The sequence below is a fragment of the Nicotiana sylvestris genome, chromosome 2 (assembly GCF_000393655.2).
Source record: "Nicotiana sylvestris chromosome 2, ASM39365v2, whole genome shotgun sequence".
In the NCBI taxonomy this organism is placed as follows: domain Eukaryota; kingdom Viridiplantae; phylum Streptophyta; class Magnoliopsida; order Solanales; family Solanaceae; genus Nicotiana; species Nicotiana sylvestris.
The window spans coordinates 209440167-209453068 of NC_091058.1; positions in this window are offsets into that span (position 1 = coordinate 209440167).

Below are 12902 nucleotides of genomic sequence, written 5' to 3' on the forward strand. Positions count from 1 at the left end.
CGACTTTGATATCATAGCAAACTTCAACATTTATGTGACAATTGAATTTTCCAAGAAAATATGGATTGTACGGAACAACCCGGGAGTTATCTAATTATTATTCTCTTACTTTCACAACTTCCCCTGTATTTCGTCTTCTGTAGACTGGGTAAGAATCATTTCCTTTTGTTGTCTGATTGGCAAACACTTTTGGATATTTGAACTTGCAGTAACCCTTTTTTTTTCATACAAGAATTTGTTGGATCTAAACTATCGGAAGGACTGTGCATCATATGTTTAAAGACAAGCTTACGCAAATCTGGTTCTATTTTATCATCTGGTAATTCTGCTCTAATTATATCATCATATACCTCTGCTGTCAACAGTTTATGCTCATTACCTTGTATAATAAGAAAATGAGCATGTGGTAAACCTCGTTTCTGAAACTCCACGGTGTACATAAAAGCAATAACTTTTATTATTGCTTTTGTCACGTATTATTTGAGGTACTTTCTATTTTTGCTAGAATTATGATGCATGTCTTTGAATGAACAAAAGTTATTAATTTCATAAGCTCAAATTAATGTATTTCCATCTCAAAAAAATTATAATTTATATTATTTGGGGTTGTTCCTTCTTTTTTTTCCATAATTTTCTTACCATATTTGGTTTTCCTATTTGTTGAAGGAAAGAGCAATATAATTACTTAATTGGGTTTTCCTTTTTGTAGAAGGAAATTATAATTCTCCTATACTTGGCTAGTCCTTTTTCTTGTAGGAAAAAGTTTAGAGTTCTATAAATTGAAGATCCGTCCTTCTCATTCAGTAGCATCCACAATGTAGCCATAGGGGTTTGAGAGTAGTGTTTAGGGGGAGAACTTTACGGGACAAATGTTAGTGTGTCAATTGTGTTTGCCTCTTCGTGAGGTTGTTCTCTCGATATTTTGTACTATCTTTTTATATAGTGGATTGCTCATCTCCGCGGTGGACGTAGGTCAGTTGACCGAACCACGTTAAATGTTTGTGTCTCTTTTGGTATATTTCTCCTTTATTGTATGATTTATCGTCGCTTAAGGTTTGCTTTGCTAGCTTCCGTATGACACCTGATTTTTTCGATCCCAACAGTTCCTAGTATTATTGTAAGATCTTCCCATCATCATTCAATTATTTCTCATAGTAAGATTAGATTCATATGAATCTCATCCTAGGGCTGTACATAGTGGGACAAAAAGAATACTTATTAGTAAATCAAAAGAAATTTATTGTGTACAACTATTTTTTCGAATGACATATATGCTTTCATACATTGCTTCCTGATTTAATATTTGGGTTTCTCCATTTTATATTACACTTTTTTAAAGAGAGAAATACTCTTCTCTTTGCTACAGTTAAATTACAGTTTGCAATATTTTTATTTATAATTTACTTTTATTCACTTTCTTAACAAGTAATTTTTCATATATAAAAAATAAATTTCCTTGTACAAAAATAATGTATTGACCCTCATAATTCAAATGCTATCACTCATTTCTTGTCGAGGGAGTAATAAATACTTTTAGAAAAGCAAACAATAAGTAATTAAGAATTCAAGAAAACAGAGGTCATTTGTTGCCCACAAATACAAATGAAAAAAGAAATAGTTTCTACATTCATAGATAGGCCCTCTAGACAAATCTTTTATTATTGGAATCCCGCGGAGCAGCAAAATATGTTCATTTTTTCCCTCTCTATCTCATTTTGTCTGTGTTCTTGACAGCATTTGTCGTCTCTACGGAGGATAGATCTCAGCTACTCTAAAAGCCTGATGCGAACACCAGATTTCACGGGGATGCCGTATTTGGAGTATTTGGATTTGGAGGAATGTAGTAATCTTGAAGAGGTTCACCATTCCCTGGGGTGTTGTAGAAAACTCATTCGGTTAGATTTGGGTTGGTGTCAAAGCCTTAAGAGGTTTCCATGTATTAACGTGGAATCTCTTGAATATCTGAATTTAGAACATTGCTCTGGGTTAGAGAAATTTTCAGAAATCCACGGGAGAATGAAGCCGGAGATACATATTCGCATGCAACGCTCTGGGATAAGGGAACAACTAGGGGTGTAAAAATTCGGGTCATAACCCACCCAACTCTTATTAAACTTTAATTAATATTTGTTATTTTCTTATAAATTGTATAATTACTAAATAAGACTTTTTTGCTTTTGTTATGGTCATATTTAAAATATTAAATAAAAAATAAAATATTTCTAAGATATTTTGACAAACTTACTCATGGATTAATTTGGGCTAAAAATTAGCCCAACTTTAATTGGGTTGAAATGGGTTGGGTCAAGATGGACTAAGTTCAATAAATGAGCGGGTCAATAACAAACCCAACCTTGGGCGGGTCATTTGGACTTGGGCCAAATTTGACAGCCCCAGGAACTACCATCTCATATTCACATTACTCAGTACCAAACTCATATTACTGAACAAACTTAAGTTCTTGAATTTTAGAAATAGAGTGGACTTTGAGTTCCCTCCAGTGGATGAAGGATTACGGTCATTGGAACATTTGGATCTCATTTACTGCAATCTAATAGATGGAGGACTTCCGGAAGACATTGGATCCCTATCCTCTTTAAAAGATTGTATCTCAGTGAAAATAATTTTGAGCATTTGCCTCGAAGCATAGCGCAACTCGGTGCTCTTCGAATCTTGGACTTATCAGATTGCCAGAGGCTTATACAGCTGCCAGAAATTCCCCCTGAATTAAATGAATTGCATGTAGATTGTCATATGGCTCTGAAACTTATCCATGATATAGTAACAAAGAGGAAGAAACTACAAAGGGTGATATCCTGAGAAGAAACTACATTTTCAGATTCCTTGCCGAAAATGTGTTTACCATTTGGCATCCTGAGAAGAAGATCCCAAGTTGGTTCCACCATCAGGGGACGGATAGTAGTGTATCAGTCAATTTGCCGGAAAATTGGTATATACCTGATAAATTCTTGGGATTTGCTGTATGTTACTCTGGCAGATTAGTTGACACCACAGCTCAATTGTTTCCCGTATGTGATGACGGGATGTCATGCATGACCCAGAAACTTGCCTTATCAGAATGTGATACAGAATCATATGACTATTCAGAATGGGCTACAAATTCTTACATTAATTTTTTCTTCGTTGATGGCTTATGGGGTACATCTAAGGCAGAATATAAAATACGTTTTTTGTTTGTACCTTTTGCTAGCTTATGGGATACATTTAAGGCAAATGGAAAAACACCAAATGACTATGGGATTATTAGGCTATCTTTTTCTAGAGTAAGGAAGGAGTATGGACTTCGTTTGTTGTATAAAGAAGAAGCTGAGCTTGAGGCTGTGTTACAGAATATTACATAATTGTATGACAATGGTGAACAACATGATTCCGTGACCAATGAAGCCAGTTGATTTGAGAATCTGCAGCAACTCTCTTCAGAAACTTTGCAGCTCTTTCCTAGTTGATATTGAAATTTGTTTTTTCTCTTTTTATGTAGTTCTCTCCTTCTATTAGTTACAAAGTCCTCTTTCAAAACCAATATATTTTTTCTTCTCATTCTTTCTTACTTTTTCTTTTTTCCTTAATGGGTGATGTACATACCAACAATGAGTTTTTTAATGCTTAAATCAAATCCTGGAATCGAGTTATTTCCTAAAAGTACTCGATAATCAAAGAGGACGCTTAGAGGATGCTTTAGTGTCGTCATCAAGGCGATAAGCTATACTTTTCCTTACTAATGAGGATAACCCTGAAGAGGCTACACTAAATAATTAATATTTCACTTATTGCGCGTAATTATTTTTGTCAATTTTTTTGTTCATATATTTGTTATTCATGCGTATAATTATTAATGTTGGACACACACATGCATATTTGTATTTTTTTCTCTATTTGTGTTTTTCTTCATTATAAAGCCCACGCTTTATTTGTGCTTAAGCCCCAACGGACCTTAGAGCTTTTTTGCGCTTTTCGCATTCGATAACACTGGTTGATTTGTTTTAAAACGAAATTCTATGTTTGAGGCCTTAAAAACCTCTTTTAGCATCACTTCGATTTGCGTGCGCAGTCCGGGCGCGTAGCTGGAAAGCCTAGATGTAAAAATCTGTGAAAAATGATAAAATTTGACTATAAAATGAGCTAATTTGACTTCGGTCAACATTTTGGGTAAACGGACCCGGACCCGTAATTTGACGGTCCCGGAGGGTCCATAGGAAAATATGAGACTTGGGCGTATGCCCGGAATCGAATCCCGAGGTCCCAAGCCCGAGAAATGAATTTTTAAAGTAAATTGTTTTTTGAAATTGTTTAAGGAAATTTGAAATGAAATTTGATTAGAACATAGTGGTATCGGGCCCGTATTTTGGTTCCGGCATCCGCTACAGGTCTTATATGTGATTTAAGACATTTCTGTAAAATTTGGTGAAAAACGGATGTCATTTGATGTGATTCGGACCTAAATTGCTAAAGTTGATGTTTTAAGAAGTTTGAGAAAATTCTATGATTTTGAAGTTTAATTCGTTGTTATTGAGGTTATTTCGGTGATTTTATTACACAAATAAGTCCGTGAGATATTTTTGAGGTTGTGTGTATATGTGGTTTGGAGCCCCGAGGGCTCGGGTGAGTTTTGGATAGGCCACGAGGTGCATTTTTAACTTAGAAAAATTGCAGGTTTTCAGTTGTGCATAGCAGGCCTGCAGGCTTCGCATTTGCGAAGCCTGGCTCGCAAATGCGATGTCACAAATGCGAGCGGCTTGTCGCAATTACGAAGAAAGCCCAAGCCAGCTCCCTCTTGCAAATGCGAGATTATCTTTGCAATTGCGAAGTTTTCTATTTGGCCAGTGATCGCAAATGCGATGCTGTGGTCGCAATTCCCAAGTCGCAAATGCGACAGGATGATCGCAAATGCGAAAGTCCAGTTTTCCCTGAAGGGTTCACAAATGCGAGCCCTGTTTCACAATTTCTAAGCTAGTAGAGGTCGGGGTTCGCAATTGCGAACCCCTGATCGCAATTCCTATACCTGCGACCTGCAACTTTATACTTAGCCGATTTTAAAACCCATTTTTCATATTCCCTCAAACATAAATGCACTTAGGTGATTTTTCAAGAATTCCTTCTTCTCCAAATCAATTGTAAGTCATTTTTAACTAGTTTTCTTCAATCATTAACATGATTTTAACTTCAAATCAATGATTTTCATGGGGGAAATTGGGTGTTTTGAGTAGAACTTAGGTTTCTCAAAAATTAGGGATTTGGACCTCGATTTGAGGTCCGATTTCAAAACAAATTATATATTTGGGTTCGTGGGGGAATGGGTAATCGAGTTTTGGTTCGAACCTTAGGTTTTGACCATGTGGGCCCGGGGCGATTTTTGACCTTTTGGGCAAAACTTTGGAAAACTCATTTGCATGCATTCAAATTAATTCATTTAGCGTTTATTGATGTAATTAAGTAACTTGTGGCTAGATATGAGTGAATTGGCGGTGGAATCAAGGGGTAAAGCTATAATTGAATCTTGAGTTGTGTTCGAGGCATCGAGGTAAGTGTTTGGTCTAACCTTAGCTTGAGGGATTAGGAGTTGTTACTTATTTGCTATATGTTAATTGTGGAGTACGACGTATAGGTATGGGGATGAGTATCTATACGTTGGTGTCAAGCGTGCCCGTGAGTCTTGAATTGTAATTGTTATGACTCTGTTGTGGTTTACTGCGCTTCGTGTGTTATTATCACCATTGTTCCCTTGTCGGGATGTTTGTTTGATATTAATGATCCCTTGTCGGGATGTTTTTTTTGATAGTATTGTTCCCTTGTCGGGATGTTATTGAAATATCATTTTTCCCTTGCCGGAAAGTTGTTATATTGCTCTTGTTCCCTTGCCGGGATTCCTTGTGATTATTGTTGGCTTGTAAATGGGAGCAGGTGGTATGCCTACCACAAGATATAATAAAATGGGAACGGGTAGTACGCATACCACAAGATATAATGAAATGGGCGGGTGGTACGCCTACCACAAGATATAATAAAATGGGAGTGGGTGGTATGTCTACCACAAGATAAATAAAATGGGAGCGGGTGGCACGCCTACCACGAGATACATGAAGTGGAAGCGGGTGGCACGCCTGCCACGAGATACAGGAAATGGGATCGGGTTGCACGCCTGCAACAAGATGTGAAAAGAAAGTGAATTCTGCCTTTGTTTTCCTTATTCTTGTTAGTGGTTGGATTTTGAATTCCTTTATAATTCTCTTGATATTCTGATTTTACCTGTTATTCCCCCAAGCATGTTTTCCCCCTCCCAAATTTACTTGTTCATTCCTGCTTTACTTTCCGCTGTATCTTATATAACTGCACAAGTTTATTTGGTGGTCTGGTCCTAGCCTCATCACTACCTCACCAGGGTTAGGCTAGGCAATTACCATCACATGGGGTCGGTTGTGATGATGCTACACTCTGCACTTATGTGCAGATACCGGAGCAGCACTGGTTTAACAGCAGTAGCTTGGGAGCCAGCTTTCAGTCCACCGAGATTTCGAGGTAGTCCTGCAGGCATTCGCAGGCCCGACATCTTTTCTATCAGTTATTTTGTTCTGTTATCATTGTATCCGAGACAGACATTGTTCCTTCTTTCAAACGTTTGTATGTAGGAATCATAGATAGTCCGTGAATGTTGTGACACCAGTTTTTGGACAGAGGCATATGTTGATCCCGTATTATTCTGGTTTATTTTGTTTAAGTCTTCCGTTTAATCTCATATTCCGCTGTATTTAAATATTTATCACTTGTTAATGTAATTTGTAAGGAGATTTAAAACAAAAGAGTTAACGATTTCTAATTTTGTGGCTTGCCTAACTTCTACGAGTAGGTGCCATCACGACTCCTGAGGTTGGGAAAATCGGGTCGTGACAAATTGGTATCAGAGCTCTAGGTTACATAGGTCTCACAATTCATGGACAAGCTCAGCAGAGTCTGAGGGGTCGGTACGGAGACTTCTGTATTTATCCCCCAGAGGCTACAGAGTTAGGAAAACTTCACATTTGTTCTTTCTTATCGTGCGATTTTGCTACTCAATACTAATTGCCTTTTCTACTCTGTTCTTTCGCAGATGGCATGAACACGCGCTTCCTCATCCTCCGCTCAACAGCCTGAGCCCCCAGTAGCAGCTCCCACGAGGGGCACAGGGCGAGGTCGAGGCCGTGCCAGAGGCCGAGGTAGGGGCAGAGCTCAGCCCCGAGCAGCAGCACCAGTGACGGAGCCTCAGGTTGACTTTGATGAGGAGGTTCCGGCCGCAACAGTTCCAGTAGGCCCAGCTCAAGTCCCAGAGGGGTTTATTGCTATCTCAGTTCTTCAGGATGCGTTGGTCCGACTAGTGGGCCTCATGGAGAGTGTCACCCGGGCAGACTTACTTCTTGTAGCACCAGCCATCTCTCAGGCTGGAGGAGGGGCCCAGACTCCTGCTACTCGCACTTCGGAGCAGGTAGCTCCTCATATTCATACTTCAGCAGTTCAGCTAGTTGGAGCAGTACAACCGGGTGTGGTAGCTCAAACCGGTGATGGAGCAGCTATGTCTGTCGATGCTTTGTGGAGGCTGGATAGGTTCACCAAGCTCTTCACTACTACGTTTAACGGTGCATCTACTGAGGATCCCCGGGATTATCTAGACAGCTGCCATGAGGTTCTTAGGAACATGGGTATCGTTGAGACCAATGGGGTTGATTTTGCTACATTTCACTTGTCTGGATCCACCAAGACTTGGTGGAGGGATTTCTTTTTGGCCAGACCAGCCGGATCACTTGCCTTGACTTGGGAGCAGTTCACACATCTATTTCTGGAGAAGTTTCTCCCCATTACTCAAAGAGAGGCCTATCGGAGGCAGTTTGAGTGCCTCCAGTAGGGTTCCATGACTATTACCCAGTATGAGACTAGGTTCATCAACTTAGCTTGCCATGCTCTTGTCATATTTCCTACTGAGAGAGAGATATGGTGAGGAGGTTTATTGATGGTCTTATTCAGGCGATTCGTCTTCAGATGACTAGGGAGACTGGGAGTGAGATATCTTTCCAAGAGGCGGCCAATGTGGCTAGGAGAGTGGAGATGGTTCTGTCATAGGGAGGTAGTCATGGGTCGGATAAGAGGCCCCGTCATTCAGGCAGATTCAGTGGTACCTCATCTAGAGGTAGAGATTCATATGGTATAGGCCATCCCCTAGGACTTTCCAGTCAACACTTCAGGTTTCACACGGTACTTTAGGTAGTTGTGGTCCTCAGATGCAGTATTCTGATCAGCAGTCCTACAGTGCACCACCAGCACCTATCAGTGCACCACCGCTTCATAGTTTTCAGGGTCGTCAGCCCCAGCAGCCAAGGGCTTGTTTCACTTGTGGCGACACGAGGCACATTGCTAGGTATTGCCCTCGAGCAGCGAGCAACAAGCAGCATCAGGGTTCCCGTGCCATGGTTCAGGCACCAGTTGTTCCACAGCCCGCCCAGCCAGCTAGAGGTGGGGGTAGAGGTGCTAGAGGTGGAGGTAAGGGTGCTAGAGGTGGAGCTCAGGCTGCTAAGGGTGGAGACCAGCCAGCTGCAGGCCGTCCCAAAGATGTAGTTCAGGGTGGTGGGGCCCAACCCCAATGTTATGCTTTCCTAGCCATGCCCGAGGTTGAGGATTCAGATGCAGTCATTACAGGTACTATTCTGGTTTATGATAGAGATGTTTCAGTGTTGTTTGATTCAGAGTCTATATACTCGTATGTGTCAACTTATTTTGTACCATATCTGATCATGCCTAGTGATTCATTGAGTGTTCTTGTTTATGTGTCTACACCGGTGGGAGATTCTATTGTAGTTGATCGAGTCCACCATTCTTGTATTGCGGTGATTGGGGGTCTTGAGACTTGAGTAGATTTGTTGCTTTTAGACATGGTTGATTTCGATGTTATATTGGGGATGGACTGGTTATCACCTTACCATGCTATCTTGGACTATCATGCCAAGACTGTGACCGTAGCTTTACAGGGTTTGCCTCATTTAGAGTAGAGAGGGGCTCCTGGTTATTCTACTCGTAGTGTTATCTCTTATGTGAAGGCTCGACGTATGGTCGAGAATGGGTGTTTGGCCTATTTGGCATATGTTCGTGATTCTAGTACTGAGGTTCCTTCTATTGATTTTGTGCCCGTTGTTCGTGAGTTTCCTAAGGTTTTATCTTCAGACCTACCGGGTATGCCACCCGACAGGGATATTGATTTCTGCATTGATTTGGCTCCGGGCACTCAGCCCATTTCCATCCCGCCTGAGTTAAAAGAGTTGAAGGAGCAGTTGCAAGACTTGCTTGAGAAGGGTTTCATTAGGCCGAGTGTTTCGCCTTAGGGTACGCCAGTGTTGTTTGTTAAGAAGAAGGACGAATCGATAAGAATGTGTATTGATTACCAGCAGTTGAACAAGGTTACAATCAAGAATAAGTATCCATTGCCAAGTATTGATAATTTGTTTGATCAGCTTCAGGGTGCCAGGGTATTTTCGAAGATTGACTTGAGATCTGGCTACCATCAGTTAAGGATTAGGGCGTCTGATGTCCCTAAGACAGCTTTCCGCACTCAGTACGGGCATTATGAGTTCTTGGTTATATCAATTGGGTTTACAAATGCCCCAACAGCTTTTATGGATTTGATGAACCGAGTGTTCAGGCCTTATTTGGATTCATTCGTGATAGTCTTCATTGATGATATTTTGATATATTCCCTCAGCCGGGAGGAGCACGAGCAGCATCTTAGAGTGGTTCTTCAGACCTTGAGGGATAGTCAATTATATGCTAAGATGTCAAAGTGTGAGTTATGGTTGAGTTCAGTTGCATTCCTGGGTCATGTTATATCAACAACGGGTATTCAGGTGGATCCGAAGAAGATTGAGGCAGTTAAGAACTGGCCCAGACCAATATCAGCTACAGAGATTCGAAGTTTCTTGGGATTGGCAGGCTACTACCGTCGATTCGTGGAGGGGTTCTCATCTATCGCAGCCCCGATGACCAGGTTAACCTAGAAGGGTGCCCAGTTCAGATGGTCGGATGAGTGTGAGGCGAGCTTTTAGAAGCTCAAGACAGCTCTGACTTCGGCACCGGTGTTGGTTTTGCCCACAGGTTCAGGGCCTTACACAATCTATTGTGATGCATCTCGTATTGGACTTGGTGCAATGTTGATGCAGGATGGCAAGGTCATTGCCTATGCTTCACGGCAGTTGAAGATTCATGAGAAGAAATATCCGGTTCATGATTTAGAGTTGGCAACCATTGTTCACGCATTAAAGATTTGGATGCATCATCTGTATGGCGTGGCATGTGAGGTGTTCACGGATCACAAGAGTCTTCAATATTTGTTCAAGCAAAAGGAGTTGAATTTGAGGCAGAGGAGGTGATTGGAGTTGCTAAAAGACTATGATATCACCATCTTATATCATTCAGGAAAGGCCAATATGGTGGCCAATGCTCTGAGTAGGAAGTCAGCCAGTATGGGTTGTCTTGGTTATATTCCAGTCGGTGAGAAGCCGCTTGCTTTGGATGTTCAGGCTTTGGCCAAACAGTTCGTGAGGTTGGATCTTTTGGAGCCCGTCCATGTGTTAGCTTGCACCGTCGCTCGTTCTTTATTATTGGAGCGTATCCGAGATCGACAATATGATGATCCCTATTTGTGTGTCCTCAGAGACACGGTGCAGCACGGAGGTGCCAAGCAGGTTACCTTAGGTGATGATGGTGTTTTGAGATTGCAGGGTCGCGTTTGTGTGTCTAATGTAGATAGGCTTCGAGAGTTGATTTTAGAGGAGGCCCATATCTCCTGGTACTCTATTCATCCGGACGCCGCGAAGATGTTTCAAGATTTGCGGTAGCATTATTGGTGGCGGAGAATGAAGAAGTATATTGTTGCATATGTGGCTCGGTGTTTGAATTGTCAGCAGGTTAAGTACGAGCATCAGAGGCCTAGTGGTTTATTTGAGAGGATTGAGCTTCCTGATTGGAAGTGGGAGCGGATCATTATGGATTTCGTTGTTGGACTCCCGCAGACTCGGAGGAAGTTCGACGCAGTATGGGTCATTGTTGATAGGCTGACCAAGTCAGCGCATTTCATTCATGTGGCAGTCTCTTATTCATCTGAGAGGTTAGCTGAGATCTATATCCGGGAGATTGTTCGCCTTCATGGTTTGCCCATATCTATCATTTCGGACCGAGGTACGCAGTTTACCTCGCGTTTTTGGAGAGCAGTTCAGCGAGAGTTGGGCGGACAGGTTGAGTTGAGCACAGCATTTCATCCTCAAACAGACGGGCAGTCCGAGTGGACTATTTAGATTCTTGAGGATATGCTTTGAGCTTGTGTTATTGACTTTGGAGGCTTGTGGGATCAGTTTTTGCCTTTAGTAAAGCTTGCCTACAACAACAGCTACCAGTCGAGTATTCAGATGGCTCCGTATGATGTTTGTATGGTAGGCGATGTCGGTCTCTGGTTGGTCGGTTTGAGCCAGGAAAGGCTCGGTTGTTGGGTACGGATCTGGTTTAGGAGGTCTTGGACAAGGTCAGGATTATTCAGGATAGGCTTCGTATAGCTCAGTCCAGGCAAAAGAGTTATGTAGACCGCAAGGTTCGAGATGTGGCTTTTATGGTCGGTGAGCGGGTATTGCTCCAAGTGTCTCCTATGAAGGGCGTGATGAAATTTGGTAAGAAGGGCAAGCTTAGCCCTAGGTTCATTGGCCCGTTTGAGATTCTTGATCGAGTGGGAGAGGTGGCTTATAGACTTGTTTGCCGCCGAACTTATCAACCATGCATCCAGTGTTTCATATGTCCATGCTTTGGAAGTATCACGGCGATCCATCCCACGTGTTAGATTTCAGCACTGTCCAGTTGGACAAGGACTTGTCTTATGAGGAGGAGCTAGTAGCAATTTCAGACCGGCAGGTTCGTCAGTTGAGATCGAAGAGTTTTCCTTCCGTTCATGTTCAGTAGAGAGGTCAGACTCCTGAGGCATCGACCTGGGAGTCTGAGTCTGATATGCGAAGCCGTTATCCTCATCTTTCCCTGACTTAGGTACTTCCTTCTTCTATCTGTTCGAGGACGAACGGTTATTTTAGAGGTGGAGAATGTGATGACCCAAAAGGTCATCACTTGTTTTAAAACAAAATTGTGTTCTAAGGCCTTAAAAACCTCTTGTAGCATCACCTCGATTTGTGTGTGCAGTCCGGGCGCGTATCCGAAAAGCCTAGATGTGAAAATCTGTGAAAAATGATAAATTTTGACTATAAAATGAGCTAATTTGACTTCGGTCAACATTTTGGGTAAACGGACCCGGACCTGTGATTTGACGTTCCCGGAGGGTCCGTAAGAATATATGGGACTTGGGCATATGTCCGGAATCGAATTCCGAGGTCCCAAGCCCATGAATTTTTAAAGTAAATTGTTTTCTGAAATTGTTTAAGGAAATTTGATTAGAACATGATGGTATCGGGCCTGTATTTTAGTTCCGGCACCCGGTACAGTTCGTATATATGATTTAAGACATTTCTATAAAATTTGGTGAAAAACATATGTCATTTGACGTGATTCGGACCTAAATTGCTAAAGTTGATGTTTTAAGAAGTTTGAGAAAATTCTATGATTTTGAGGTTTAATTCGTTGTTATTGAGGTTATTTCGGTGATTCTATTACACGAATAAGTCTGTGAGATGTTTCTAAGGTCGTGTGTATATGTGCTTTGGAGCCATGAGGACTCGGGTGAGTTTTGGATAGGTCTCGGGGTGCATTTTTAACTTAGAAAAATTGCAAGTTTTCAGTTGTGCATAGCAGGTCTGCAGGCTTCGCATTTGCGAAGCCTGGCTCGCAAATGCGATGTCGCAAATGCGAGCAACTAGTCGCAATTGCGAAGAAAGCCCAGA